The sequence below is a fragment of the Danio aesculapii genome, chromosome 19 (genome assembly GCF_903798145.1).
Source record: "Danio aesculapii chromosome 19, fDanAes4.1, whole genome shotgun sequence".
Lineage (NCBI taxonomy): Eukaryota > Metazoa > Chordata > Actinopteri > Cypriniformes > Danionidae > Danio > Danio aesculapii.
Genome location: NC_079453.1, coordinates 19,390,222 through 19,405,901, shown reverse-complemented (window position 1 = coordinate 19,405,901; position 15,680 = coordinate 19,390,222). Strand labels below are relative to the sequence as shown.

At 35.6% G+C, this 15,680-nt stretch overlaps 1 protein-coding gene across 1 annotated transcript in view; it reads right to left on the bottom strand.

Moving 5' to 3' along the window:
- Window positions 1-12,859, bottom strand: part of osbpl3a (oxysterol binding protein-like 3a) — a 36,994-nt gene extending 24,135 nt beyond the window's left edge. The window contains exon 1 of the mRNA XM_056479305.1: window positions 12,539-12,859. The gene's annotated coding sequence lies outside the window, so the exon portion shown is untranslated. The remainder of the gene's footprint in view (window positions 1-12,538) is intronic.
- Between the last annotated feature and the right edge of the window lie 2,821 nt (window positions 12,860-15,680).

Genomic DNA, 15,680 nt, shown 5'->3' with positions numbered 1-15,680 from the left:
GATGATGAGTCACACACAATGTCGTTACAAAGTTCATGCACAGTGTGTGCGTTTAACTTTGAACAGCAAATGTGACAGAATACATGTTAATATGCACTGCTTTATGGATATCCGTTATGTTAATGTACAAAATAAACCTCAGTGTTTCCTCTAGGATTTTTTCCAGATGTGGCGGCAGGCCTTTTTCTACACAGATCTACCAACTACCTGTGGCGTTATTTCAATGACAAATGTCGTGAGCACAGTATTAGAAGTCGAGATCACATTCATGTAATAGCCTACAGCATGCAGATCTCTTTGCTTGAGCGCCTCTGCTCGTGCACAAAACTTCTTGCACGGCCCTCAAATATAAGCCGCTTTAAGAGCGCGCAGATCTTCTTGTGTGCTCTCAAATAAACGCTGCTGAAGTGCGATTTAGTGCGTTTATGTCTCCATCATTTATCAGATTTGCTAGGAATATTTATGAATGTCTCTGATAGACCTACAGAGCGATATTAATGCATCGTGAAGTAAAGTGAAAAGGCTATACGTCATGTTTGCTGACCTCACGCATCATGCACCTGTCAGTCAGTCAGTCAGCACGTAACCTTAAAGGGTTAAACAAATTACGCACAGCACTACTACGGTTACAAAAAAAGTTTGCGCTGTTATAATTCACTTACCTTTTAATACGTTTTAGTGCGATTATTACCCGCTATTAAAAAAATAAAATGTTTTGAATGGAAAGCTGTATTGTAGCTGTGGCGAGATGAATTTTGGCGTGGCACCCCGCCATGGAAGAATGAATGTAGCGGAAACCATGAACCTGATTTAAAATCCACAAACCAGGATTGAAGTGTCATCTTTTATAATTGTACTGACATGCGGCTGTGGTGATAAAGACTGCAAAATCGCTGTAATTCATTACAAAAATGCAGTGTTTTTAAAACGTTGTAAACTCTTAAAACTCATTCTTGATCACATTTGATGATGATTGATGATCACAGAGAGCCGAACAGATCTTTTAACCCCAGTTGCTTTGCACACGTTCTGTCTTGTGGAAATGATTATATGTGTTACTTCGGAGACATGTTAATACGCGGCTGTCAATCAATTTGTTGGGCGGGGAAACCGCACTCCTACGTCACATTGCGGGGGGCCTCAAAATGGGAAGGATTGGATCCTATTTTAACTTCAGTAAATTAAAAAAAAAGAAACTAATTGTGTTTCAATCACTCCAATATGACTGTGAACACACTATACCTACACAGTTCTGTCCAAACAGCTTACAAAAGATGACTTTCATCATAGGTGCCCTTTAATATTGCAAGGGAAACCTTTGGAAGAAAATTAACATAATTGGCATCAAAAAGTTAGATAAACAAAACTGAAGGAACAAATAACGTTTATCGGGTTGTTTGTTCAGACAGTACTTCATCTCTCCTGAGTCGAGAGAGAGAGAGAGAGAAAGAAAGTGTGTGTGCATCTGTTTGTGTGTGTCTGTTTTCGGAACGCGCTGTTTTGGCTGCACAGGCACGTATGTTCTAAACCTGGGACACACTGTTCTTGTGCCCCTATCCTTTCTTCTTTCAGTGGATCATGCAATAGGTTACAACTCGCATTCAAACACTCACTTGAGTATGAACAAAAAGAGCTGCCGGTTTATTCTCTCAATTTTAACCCATTAAAAAGACATTTAGATACAATAACATGCAGATTTGAGTGGGTTGCAAATGACACTGCATCAGAAGCAATTATTTATAACACCACAAGACCTTTTGCAATGGCAAGCATTTGAAAGTGCGTGGAAAACTTTCTGAAACATGGGTTTGCTTGCATGGTGCAAACATTTGAAGTGTTGCTGTCACAACAGAGAAACAGACTTTCAATCAGAAACCAACCTTTTAAACTCTTGTGTGCAATATCTTTATGGAGGAGTTTCTAGATTTATGACAAGGTCAGATGATTCATTCATCCACTCTGGTTGTGTTTAACAGTATCTAAAGGCTAAGCTCACCCAAAATGAAAGTTCTGTCATTATTCACCCTTTACTTTCTCCATACCCTTGCCCTTGACTTCCATAATATGATAAGCAAATTCTATTGAAGTCAATGGTTACATATTTCCAACATTCTTCAGTAATTTCTTTGAGTTTAACAGAACAAAAAAACTCAAGTAAAGGGTGAGTAGGCATGGGCCGGTAAAAGTTTCAGATGGTACGATAACCTAAAAATAATATATTTAATAAAAATACCAAGGTTTCACAGTGTCACGGAATTGTGATTGCTGCTCTAAAATAAGTTCTTTTTAATTGTCTGAGTAAAAATAAACAACCTTTTTCCCCCATTGAACACAATATATTTTATTTTAGGAAACATTTATAATATTTTGGAACAGTAAACATGTCAGGCTAAATATTTCAAATAAATCATTGACTTCTGCTGTCTTCATTAGTTACAAAAACACAGATTTATTTACAACACATAAACAAACATTAAAAAACTTAGATATACCTTAGGAACAGTATAACAGAAAATTTTTGTGGTTTTAAAAGCTTGACTTTCCCAAACCGCGGTAAACCTTATAACCGGTTATTGTCCCATGCCTAGGTAAACGATGACATAATTTTCATTTATGGGTGAACTATCCCTACATGAGGTGTTGATAATGGTCCCATCCATAATAGACTGGTTTTAACTTTACCTCAAATGTTATTTGTAGTCCTTGTTTATTTTCTCAATAACTGACCAACAAAAATACAGTATAATTAAGATACAAAATTAAATGAAATTCGTTGCAAAAAGATAATTTTTAAACAAAAATATATGAACAATGAATGCAACTGTGTGGATGGTTGAATTGCTTTGCTCCATGGAATATAAGGATTTAATTAATGTACTATTGTATTAATGTATTAAGGTTTATTTATCATATAAACCTTGTCATATATTTGCTACAGTTTTTAATACAAGTCATTATTTTAAAGATTATGTCTTGAGCATCTGATTTTTCCTCGGTGTTGATGTGCTTTAATTTTCTTCGTCTCATTCATGGCAGGTTTAAGTGAGGTTTTAAGCCTGCCATGCACTATTAAAGTGTTTAATAAAAAACTGGCCTCAGACAGTTTAGTTTAGTCTTCGTCAAACCCGCAGGAAAATATTAGGCTTTGCTGAAAGGCTGGTTATTTTACCATCGATGAGGGTCAATAGTGGTAGCCTATTACAGATTTCAACGAATATATCTTAATATTAAACAGGAAACATAAACTGGACCACAACAGATCCTACCAATGTTGTAACAAATGCTCAAATAATGTAGCCTAGTTCACAGCAAGCACCATGTTTTAAGTTAGATTGTGTGGTCTGTCATATACAGTAGGCCTATAGGTCTGTTATTTTTACTAAAGAAGATATTTTATTTGAGTTTATGATTAGCACATATAGAAGCTATATTATGTTAAAAAAACTGTGCAGTATCGGTAGATACTCTTTTTGGATTGATCATTTCCAAAAAATTGTATCGGTGCATCCCTACTGTTAACAATGTATAAACTAGTGATTCTTCAGAATCACGAAACACAGTTGGTTAAAAAAAGAATTATCATTGGTGCACAGCTCATATGATAAATAAGCCCATTTCCTTAAACATTTCCTGAAACCAAAACAGTACTATAAAATACAAGCATACGCAAACAAAAAACAAGGGTTTTGTTATTTTGGTGAAAACTTTATTACTTTCATGGCATGGCAGACATTTGGCATGGAATTGCTCGTTTACCAAATCAGATAAACATCAAGAGCTAAATCTGAATGTTGCATAAATAATATTTTTGAATTTAGTTCTGTTATTATAAAGAGGGAAAAATAGGTAAAAGGTCACAAATTACCAATGATAAAAAAAATGGAAGTTGTGGCAACCAGGGGAACCGCTACCCTACCAATCTACATAGTAATTTTCACTTCAGACTCACACACACGGTAACAAATGCTGCAAGGTTAAAGACAGTTCTGAGGCCTGTTGCACTAATCGAGTTGAACAAACTCCAGGTTGCAGAGTAAGTTTCAGGTTGACAAATCCAATGCAAAAATTAGGATACATTGTTTCACTATGGTTGATATAAACATTCTCTGTTAAGTCAGGGTTTAACACAGAGTTAGCAATTAACACTGGATAGCATGCACATAAAAATATGACAAGTGCAGCAAACAGCCAATCACACAGAACATGAGAGAGTCAGTCAGTTTTAATGATTTCTTGCGAGAGTCAGCACAATTCACTTGACGGTTGAAGATGGAGATATCACTGCCAGAAATAATCAATTTAAACACAAGGTTGATGCAGTGAAAGTCTGATAAGGCAAGTTAAAGAAAACATTATTATATCAATGCAAATCAATCATTTATTTTAATAATTTTAATAAACTCAAAAAGACATTGAATAAAAACGTATATGAATATTTAAATGTAATTATTAAAGCCATTAGTAGCAATAATTGTCGATTCAAATGTATTTGAATATATATTTAAATATTATAATTGACATAATATAAACAAATTATTATAAATAAAAAAGCAAAAAAAGAAGCATGGAAACTGGCAATGGCTTTATTGCATCAGATATAGGTCACAGCTGATTAATCCAGTTTGGGTCTGCAATCTCTAAACCGGAATAAAACTTGCTCCGGAGCAGGTTAGCCATGTAGCTCAAGTTACCACGGTGACAAAACTTGATCAAAACCAAACTGCCTTCTCGAGCCCAAAAACTCAGTGTTTGCTCAAACTAAACGTGAACTTGCAACAGGCCTCTGGGAGGTCATTTATCCAAACAATTTTGATTTAAGACTTTGGCTCAGGTATTTCTGAGTGAACAAATCAACCTTTGGTCCACTGATCAGTAAAATAATCCAGTCACAGGAATATGCAGCAAGACAAATCTTAAACAAATGTGTTTTTAAAACTTATTCAAATGCTTTCTTATGTTATTATAAAAGTATGCCCCTCAATTGAGCATTTATTTGTGTATTTTATTATTTTATGCACATCCTGACATTTACATATATTAAGCAATATATAAGCTAACATGACAGAATGATGGTCTTAAAGGGATAGTTTACTTGCCAATCATGTTATTCCAGACCCTGAGACCTTCGTTTATCTTTGGAATGCAAATCAAGTTATTTTACACCAAGCAGAAGAAACTTGAATAAAGTTTTTATTTTTATACAATATTTTTTATTTGAGCACAAAAGTATTCTTGTGGTTTAATAATATTCTGACTGAACTTCTAAAGGTCAATAGCTTGGAAGCACATGTGGGTGAGTGATTAATAATAGAAAATTTACAAATGGACTTTTTACATTCAAGTGTGTTGTTTGCAAGTGCAAAATGCAACATTCATTCGTTACAAGTTCTGTGACCAGTGTTTTCATGCAAGCACAATAAACTTGTGTCTCTGGAGGGTTCCATAATATTTAAATCAGCAACGCAATCTAAAACTGTAGAACAAACTGTAGAGTCAAAAGACTCTTTTTCAACGATGTAGGCGCCAAGTCTAAAGCACATGGTGCAAAAGCATTAAGGGCATGTGTGAATCCACTTTTCTAATTTTAAAAATGTAAAAACATGTTTTGTACCGGGTGCATGATCCAAAATAGTTGTGCTTATTCTCTGAATGAGTTATGGGTGTGTTTGAGCATTTAAACCAATCATAGTCACATTTCCCATTCCCCTTAAGAGCCTCTTGCGTCATGCCATGGCGCATTTGCTATTTACATGGTGGACTTTGTTAGTGGAAAAACTGGAAGCTTTACTAGGGACAAAAAAAATAAGCCTCCTCCATTTGGCCTCTTTACTTTCTTTTTATTTTACTTTTACTCTTTACTTCACTTTCATGGGTAGGGAAACAGTGTTGTACGCACTCCACTGCAGACATTCATTAGCCTACATATTTAATTGCAATTGTTAAGCACAAAGATTTGATTCAAAACTACTTCTAAATTCAGTTCTAATTTCCAGCAAACAAATAAATAATCAATAATAACAGTGTGGAGTTATATCCAAACACATCTCCTATTCTTACAGTATGTCCCATATGGTGATTCATACGTCTCCAAAACCTGACAGGTGGACAAATCTAAGTTTGTTTTTATTAAAACAAATCTAAATATGCATGGAATAAATAATACTGCTAATAATAACAATAATAATAATAATAATAATAATAATAATAACAACATTATACAAATGCAGATTGTCATGAATAAACTAAAAAAACCTGACATGAAGGCATGGAGGCAGTGGTTTTTATATTTATGTAGAAAATAATAATTTTTGTAACATTTTAATCCTTTAATTTTTTTCCTATGTAAAGATATTTGTGTATTGCTGTACATCCTGTGTGTATGTGTACATGTTTTGGACTTGCATATAACTACTATGCTCTGGACCAGCTTTTACTTGGTAAACAGCTGTCTATTTTAGTTCCTCAAAATAGCAACAATGCGCCTTAACACACCTTCTTTTTAGCCTGGAACACCCACGAATCCACAAAGTGGCGCAAATGGATTTGTTATTGAAACAACATGACGCAAAACATGAAAATTAGGGTTGCGCTAGTCCAAAAATAGCAACAACTCGCACCAAACACATCTTACGCCTTGTTGCACCGGGTGAATGGTAGGGCCCTAAATGTGAAAACACAATCTGATATTTAATAAATACTACTATATAATAATGCTAAAATAAAATGTCACAGGCAAACACTCTGAATGACCACAAACATCTACAAACACCCTTATCATAGAGTACATCCACACCCAGCAACACATACATGCATGCATGTGTGTAATGTTTACATAATGTTAAATCTTTATGTTAAAACTATGGGAGTATGTGGATAGGGAAAACACAGCGACACCACAGACTACTAATGCTTTGGTCATTCTCATGATATGAGTCACCAGGGCAAATTTGTGGTGAATACACAAAGCACACACACAAAAGGTCCTCTTGTATATGTGAGTCAAATTTGCCTTGGGATAAACATGTTGGTATGCCATACAAAGTAAGTTTCCTATAATTCAAAAGGGGTCATTTGCTTGCTTCTTTTTAATTTATGCGTGTTTGAAAAGTTGAGTATAAATACCAGTACTTCAGTGCAGGTTTTCTAATCTAAATGTCTGATTTTTGTTTAGTTCACAGAGCCAGACTTGTCTAAAGCTTGGCTGAGGTATGCCGGCAAGCAAGCGTGCACAACTCCTCTGAATAGATGTTGGTGTTTAGGGGGAAATTAATTCCTGTGGTTTTGCATCCTCCCATTTGTACACACTACAAACACTCCTCCAGGAACTGCCTTGCTTTCTATGTTGTGAATATAAAGTATACTTCAACTTATTTACATTACTGCTAATTGACCATATTGTGTTGTACATTATGTACTAGGCATGGGGCGATAACCATTTTCAAGGTATACCGTGGTTTGGAAAAGTCCAGGTTGTAAAACCGCCAAAATTTTCTGCTATATGGTGGTATGTGTAAGGTATGTGTACGATTTTTTTTGTTTAACAGTATCTCCAGCTGAAAAAATATCCAAAAATGCTGTTTTAAATTGTAAAGAAATCTGTTTTTGAAACTGATGTAGTCAATAGCTATGTTTCCATCTAAAACTGCAAATTACCTTTATGCACAAAACTGGAACATCACATTAACGATGTGCGAATAAAGCAACGTTTTCATTCAACGAGTCAAAGAGAACAAAATCGTCACTTCCTGATTATCTGGCGCCAAATATCAACAGTAAAAACAGAATTTACTGTGTTAGGAGAAGCTGCATTAATCTTTTCTTTATTTAATAAATGATTTGGGCCTCAGAAAGCAATCCTGACATGTAGTGAACGCACGGTAGTGTTTAAAGGCGTGACATGCGGAGCGCAGAGGCTCTTAATTCTGCAGGTCATTAATAAAATAATAACACTAATACTAAAATGGTTAAGGCATTTTAGAATGACCAAAACAGCATGTGGTCAACCTGCTGGTTTGTTCATTCACACACATTTTATCTCTTATAACAAAATCACATGACCTTTTTTAATGCGCATACTGCAGTTTGTGCAGTGAAAGTGATTCCATCGCAGTTTATGCTCGTCTTTTCTTATTGAATAAAAAGTTTATCCTACTTAGTTATGTGCATGTTATTTATGCGCATTTTCAAAATTTATGCGCATCTTGGCATTTCAGTCAACCAATTTTTTATGTGCATATACAAAATGGGGGGATGGAAATGTAGCTATTGATAAGGTCTATAGATTAAAGGGTTATCAACAATCGATCATCAAGTAATCATTAACATCCCTAAATGAAATATATTAAAGGATATTTCACCCTAAATTCACCATACTCACCATTAAAAGGATAGTTCATTCAAACCTGAAAATTCTGTCCCCATTAACCCACCTTTTACTTGTTTGAAACCTTTACTTTTTTCTGATGTTGAACAATAAAATACAATAACTTGTAGGGTAATATCTTTGGTTGTTGACAACTGAAAAACGCTGAAAAATGGTTAAGATTGTTTGTTTGTTTTTTTTTTTTTTTTTTTTTTTTTTTTTTTTTTTATTATTATGTTGTCAGAAAAATGTTAAAACATTTTACAAAATCTGTTAAATCAGCTGCACAAAAGTGACTAGCATGCTGAAAAGCCTTTAAAATTAATTTATATAAAGATTTGACATTTATTGTGATAATTATCAATATCGATTGATATTGTGATTTTTATTTTATTTTTTGCCATGTCGCATGTTTGCTAATGTTTGGTTGCTATGTGAACATTTATGGTCCTGCACTTGGTTGCATTGTGAAATTCCTAGCAAATGTGTTTCAGTAAATGTTTTGTTCAGTTGCAACAGGCTGAGCTCTCTTGGCCACCATACTGATGACATTTGTAGATATTTAAACTTTTCATGTGTCTTGTATGGTGAGTCTGAATAACCTATGATGTAAACATACAAGTTGCCCACGCAGTACAATCAGATTTAGCTGTAGGGCCAAACAAAAGAAAAAAGTCAAATGGGAACTGACATTGTTCATACTGACTTTTTTTGGTATGTGAACAGAACGTGGGTTTAAGTATTGCGCACACACAAAATATGACGACTGTCCCTGTATAATACAAGTCAATCATTAACACCACACACTGTAACATGGGTGGGGGTGTAGACTGACGGTAATGTGGGACCAAGGGCACAGAAGCATATCAAAGATACACTTATGACAAATACAAACTCATCTCAGGCCAGATTAAAAAGTGTAAAGGTCATTAGACTCAAATGAACAGCTATTGTGGGAGAAAGTCAAACAGAAAAGTGCAGCTGACATCAGTGACTTTATAAATGGAAAACCAAAAAAACCCTTAAGGTGTTTGAAATGTGCTTCAGTCACATGACTTCAAAGCATGATCTTAAGGGGAAAATGAAAGTTAACTACTGTACATTAAGCATATTGAATATTACCACACAACTTTTTGTAATTGGTTTGTGTCAGACCAAAAAATTAACCCACTAAGGAGTCAATCTGACAGTCGACAGTCAACTCTTCAAAGAATGCACACAAAGTATTGTGTTGTAATAAGATTTAAAGCAATTTATTCAAGCATAAATTGGGCAAGAGTACATTTGGGGAAAACCTATAAGAAAGGTCACAAGCCACGCAAGTCATTTCAAACTCACATAAACCCACCTAGCATATCTCAGCAACATTATGAAAGTCCTAGAAAATCCTAGTGATCATAACAACACTGTGATGGGGAACAATATTTGAAGTTCTTCCTCATTGTCTAAATGAAGGTACTAAAAGCTACATAAAATGGTAGGTGAAAAGAAGCACAAAAAGTTATATATCTGAATTTATGCTGCAACATCAAGTACAACAGAAAGGCACAAGGGATAGTTCATCCAAAAATGAAAATCACTTTCATCAGCCATCTTTCACTGACTATACTTGTTTAACACAAAAGAAGATATTTTGAAGAGTATACGCAACCAAACACTTATTGGACTTGTTGACTTCCATAGTATTGTTTCTGCTTCTATGGAAGTCAAAAGTCAAGTCAAGACAAGTAATTTTCATTTTAATAGCAATTTTACAATGAAGATTGTCAAAAGCAGCTTGTGTTAGAATGCTGGTGTAATTCTAGTTAAATGAAAATTGATTCAATTTAATTTAATACAAATTTCACTGTTGAAGTTCAGTTCAGTTTAATTCAGTGCAGTTTAATTTAAAAAAAAATCACAGTTGAAGGCCACTAAGGTTGCTTTCACACTTGTTTCAATTTCCTGGACCGAACCCAGGTTCGATTGCCCCCCCTTGCCAACTTTTCAGCTACAGTAGTTTGTGTTCACATAATCTGTTTCCCCTCTGAACCCCGGTACGCTTGTATCATCAAGCTGCTGTTTTATGTACAGTTGTTGCTAGGCATATCACAGTCATTCTGCTTTTGCTGAATCTTTTGTGTTTGTTACCAAAATCAAAATACAGAGAGCCACTTGTGTCTATGTGCCACAAAAAAATATATTAAAAACGTTCAGAACATCACGCAATGTCTGCAGAACTCGTCTGTAGGGGAGACCAGCAGACATTATCACTGTTTGCCCTGCGTCGGTCCCGCTTGCCGCCAAGGTAGGTGAAACACAGACATACACAAGCGAATGAACATTATGAAAACTAAAGTTTGTTGTACAGTTGGTGGTTCACTTTCGTTGTTTGGTACACTTGCATGCATATCAGAAGTAAACTGTACCAGAGTTTGCACAATCCGTACCTCACACCACCTCGTTCAGGCGGACCCGGGTACTGTTCGTGGGTGCGCACCCGAGTTCAGAAGACAACGTTCACACTATAGCCAAACGTACCATACTCTGTCGGCAAACGAACCTGGGTGCAGACTAGTGTGAAAGCACCCTAAGAAACAATTTCACTAGCCCCAACCAAGCAAGTCAGAGGCAACGGTGGTAAGGAACCAAAACTGCACCACCTGACCGAAGTGAAGAACAAATCTTGAGAGAAACAGGTCCAAAATTGCCTACTACTCAAGTAGGTACTACATTTGAATTTACTGCACGACTGTTAGAAACGTACAGTCAATAAACATGATAGCACATGATAGCGTAGAGTCCATCGCATACACACTTCAGAATCTCGCCGGAAGTAGTAGATCATACAGGTACATGTCGCGTACTGTTTTTCGAATACTATGAATTCGGAAATAACGCTCAGCTTCCATACAGTTTTAATGTACTATATAGTATGGAATTATGCGATTTCAGCCGCAGCCCAGATTTAGTCATGGTGACCATTTCTCCTCTGGCCAAATGAAAAGATGCAGAGCTGCAGTCTAAAAGATGGCAGAGGGCTTGAAAAGTATGAGCTTTCTTTGTGAAGGTGTAGCAGGCCCATAAAGGACAAATCAATTTTGTCAGGTTTTTGTTGTTGTTGTTGTTGTTGTTGTTTGCATAGATAATTACAAGGTAGCCACCTCTATCAAATGTTGTATCACCTCCAAAAATCCGACAGGCAGTCACTGAACTGACAGATCCTAAATGCTGATCAAGCACAGGTTATGTATTTAATTGTACCCTTTTTAAATGAGAATGTTTTACTAAATAATATTACACAAATAATGCAAAAGTGTTTGTTTCAAGTAGCAAAACTTACCCCCCCTTCCCCACCCCCCCCAAAAAACCAACACAGTATATACAGTTTGATTGTATATCAAAACTCTTCAAAAATATCATCTCTTGTGTTCAACAAAAAAAAACCTGCTGCTAGTCACTTTCTGCCTCCAAGAAAAAAACTGAACAGAATGAAGGTCACTAAATAACATATTAAAGATTTTGCGTGAACTGTCCCTCATGTCAATAAATTCATTGAAACCACTTTTAAAGCAGATAATAAAGGTGCTGACAATAGAGCAACATATTGAGGTTTCTAATTTTCTAACAATAAATTAGCAGCAATAAACGACAAATAACGAGGGTTAGGGAGTGTATGAATTGTGCTACACAACAACACAATATTTGTGGTCGTGACTGACTCTAGTCCACGATGCAGGTCCCCTTGTTGTTGCCACAGCAACACAGTGACTCTTACAAAACCAATCAATCACATCGTACATTTTTTCAAACTTTCATAACAAACTGCAAAGCTGCCTGAGCCGAAAATGAACAAGGAAAAATATGTAGTGAATTTAAACAAAACTGCGTAATTGGCTCACAGATGAGTCAGTAAACCCATGATGATGAGGACAGGAAATAGTTTTAAAGGGTTTCTAAGGCGACAGTAAACTCAAAAGAAAAAATAAACGGCTATGATCGGGATTCGAGACTGATATAACGTTAAACAAAACATACTTTATTTATAAGACCGGATGTACATCAGTGGACATATTTTTACGACATAAGTGCAGAAATCACAGTTATAATTCTTCTCTTACAAACGCTAGCTCTTGTTTGATCATTAAATGGTTATTTACATTAACGTATATTACTTGAAACAAAGTCAGTGCCTACCACAGTCGCCAGGTTCAGAGTGACAGCGTGGCGCGGCGGCTCTGTCGTCGTGTCACTGACGGTCCACTTAGCAAAAACGCCTTATCAGCACATTTATACTTTGGACAAAGCGACTGTCGTCGGGTTCACCATCCCTCTTCTCCTACCTGCCAGGTCTTAAGTAACTTGGCTTCTAGGAAGTGTATATCACGAACGAAATGTCCGTGACGCACCGCTGTAATCCGAGAGAGCAGCGCAAGGTGGAAGAGAGACCACTGGTTTTAAGTTCACGGACTCCAGCTCAGGTTTGAACCTCGAACCGTGTTTTGAGTTCCGCGGTGAGGTGAGTGGTCGTAGGCGGGGCATCCGGAGATTGATGTTTAGGAAACCAATGAAAATCCACCACAGAGCCAACCACGAGACGGCATTTTAAAACACAACAGAACAGAAACTATTATGTAATTCTGGTACTCACTGGTAAGTAGTTCAAATATCTATCTATCTATCTATCTATCTATCTATCTATCTATCTATCTATCTATCTATCTATCTATCTATCTGTCTATCTGTCTGTCTATCTGTCTGTCTGTCATTAATTAAACTGAATTATTCACTAACTTGGAGAAATATCACCTAATATCCACCTGCATTGTGAGGACTGCCTTTGAAGAGGGAATCCCATCTCTCATTTACAGCATATCAGCACGATGCTATGATAGGATTAATTTATGTTAGACAAATGTGCTTATTTGCATATTATACCAGGGTTGCCTTAACAACGAAGGCTTGAGTTCATGCCAACACCCTTGTACTAGAAAGGGAATCCTCCCTTCAGTGGAATGTGCAAAACCAGTCAACCTGATTCAGGTACAATTTGTTTTAAATAAGAATCACACAGACTAGACAAACAACCCGAGCACAGCACTGAAGCGTTATAGACGTCATGTTGTCAGCTGTGGGAACAGTCTAAGCAGTGAAACTAGTGTTTTCCCATGACGGTGGGCAACAAGTAGAGAATACGGAAAATATGACACATTGGTTTCACTGGTATGCCATTTCCCCGTTTCTCTATGCTAACGATATTTTATTGTAGAAGTTTAAGCAACTTCAACTAAATAGGCCTAATTTAGCATATTAAATAGATTAAATTTACTACTGTAAATACATCCCTGCTTTATTTTTATTAAGTGGTTGACACATGAATGCACCGTTTCATTTAAAGTCATGACATGAAATTTTCATTTAAAAAAGTAACGCTAAACATATACAATTAATCAGCAACTTAGTGATAGGCTAATTTGCATAGCAAATATGTGGCATTTTATCAGATGGTTAAATTACATATAGGTAAAACAATACACACTGTAGGTATATACACAATAAAACCCATAGGGTATACACATTTTATAAACATACAAAGCAGTCGGTGAAAATTCTTACAATGTAATCAAGGAATTTCTTTTGATCCATTTCTTAATTTAAACATGTGACTTAAAGAGTGAATAGGTATTAGTTAGTAACCCTGAACTACTACTGAGGAAACAGAGAACTCTGGTGGTCAACTGGAGAATTGATAGGTGCAGTAGTTAAAAGGGAAAGTTCACCCAAAATGAAAATTACCTCATTTACTATTCCTCATGTGGGTTTAAACCTTTATGAGTTTCTTACTTCTGTTAAACACACACAAAAAAAGATATTTTAAAGAATGCTGGGATCTATCAACGTCTATAGTAGGAAAAAATGGGTCCGTGCCTGTGTGAACACCTTTTTTATGAATTTACCGGTAAAGTCGTTCCGGAAATTTTCTGGATATTTACCGGTATCACTGTGTGAAAGGAGGTAATGTAACAGTGTGCTATTTTTTGCTGATGAAATTATGACCAGGTTTTGATGACCTTGGAATTGGCATATCAATTTCAACAAAATAAATTGTCACACAACCGTACATTATACAGTTTTACAGTATGCAATATTACAGGACGGTATTATTGTATTATATATAGCGATCGATGATTGGCTCCTGTACGGGGCTCGATTTACCATATTGACCATTACACAGTCTTTGGTATTAAATACGTTATGTCTATGTTTACATGATTGTAGACACAGTTGTTCTCCAAACATTTGTAAAGCCAGTATTACGAAAAATGGTCCCCATGCTGTATGCATCCTTCTTACTCATCCTTGTTTCATTGTTATTCTTTTATTTTTTGGAAATACAATTAAAAGGTTGTACCTTGTGTACACTGTAAAAACTGGCCGTGATTTCAACGGTAAAAACTGTTAAAGTGCTACTGTAAAAATCCGTAACCTGGTTAACAGTATGTTTCCTTAACATATTCGGTGAATAACCGTAAATTGACTTTCCCAGAATTCCCTGCTTGGAACATAATTTTTTTTGCTTTTCGTTGACGTTATTATGGATCTTTTTAGTTGTTTCCCATTCAGTTGTGTACATTAGAGATTTATGTTACATCTAATGTTGATAAACATTGTTATTTCATGACCTAGCTGTGTGAATGACACTGAGCACCTTCTAGACACTGATATGCTTTTCTGCTCGTGGGAAAATTTGTTTGTGATGAGGATTGATTCATTATGTAACTTTCTCATCACCACCTGCATTAGGCTGTGTTAACATGTCTAACTGTGTAAGAAAAGATGTGTAAATGTTGGTAATTCAAAATACAGAAATATTACATCTATAAATTAATGAAATACGGTAGTTTACTGTTAAAATGAATAATTACTTTTACGGTTTGTACCTTATTTTTAATGGTAAAATATTGGCAACCACAGCTGCCGTTTTTTTACCATAAATTTGACGAGTTTATTTTTACAGTGTATATACAGTATGTGCTATGTTCATAAGATTGACCTTTTGAGCAATTTCAGAAAACTGGTTGAATGGGGTTATCACACAGTTCCCTTTATTAGTGAAATCTAAAAATGGATGCACCTGCACAGTTCATCAATTCAGGACACATTTTCAAAAATAAAAAATGCACCTAAATAGCTCATCAAAAAGTAAATTAATGCAGTAAACTAATGCCTAAAAGTCCAACAGCGAACCAGTGCAATATATAGAAACTGTAGTAACGATTATGGAATGTTGCCATTAATAAATTAGTAATAATCAATGTGTTTGAGATAACAAAATGTT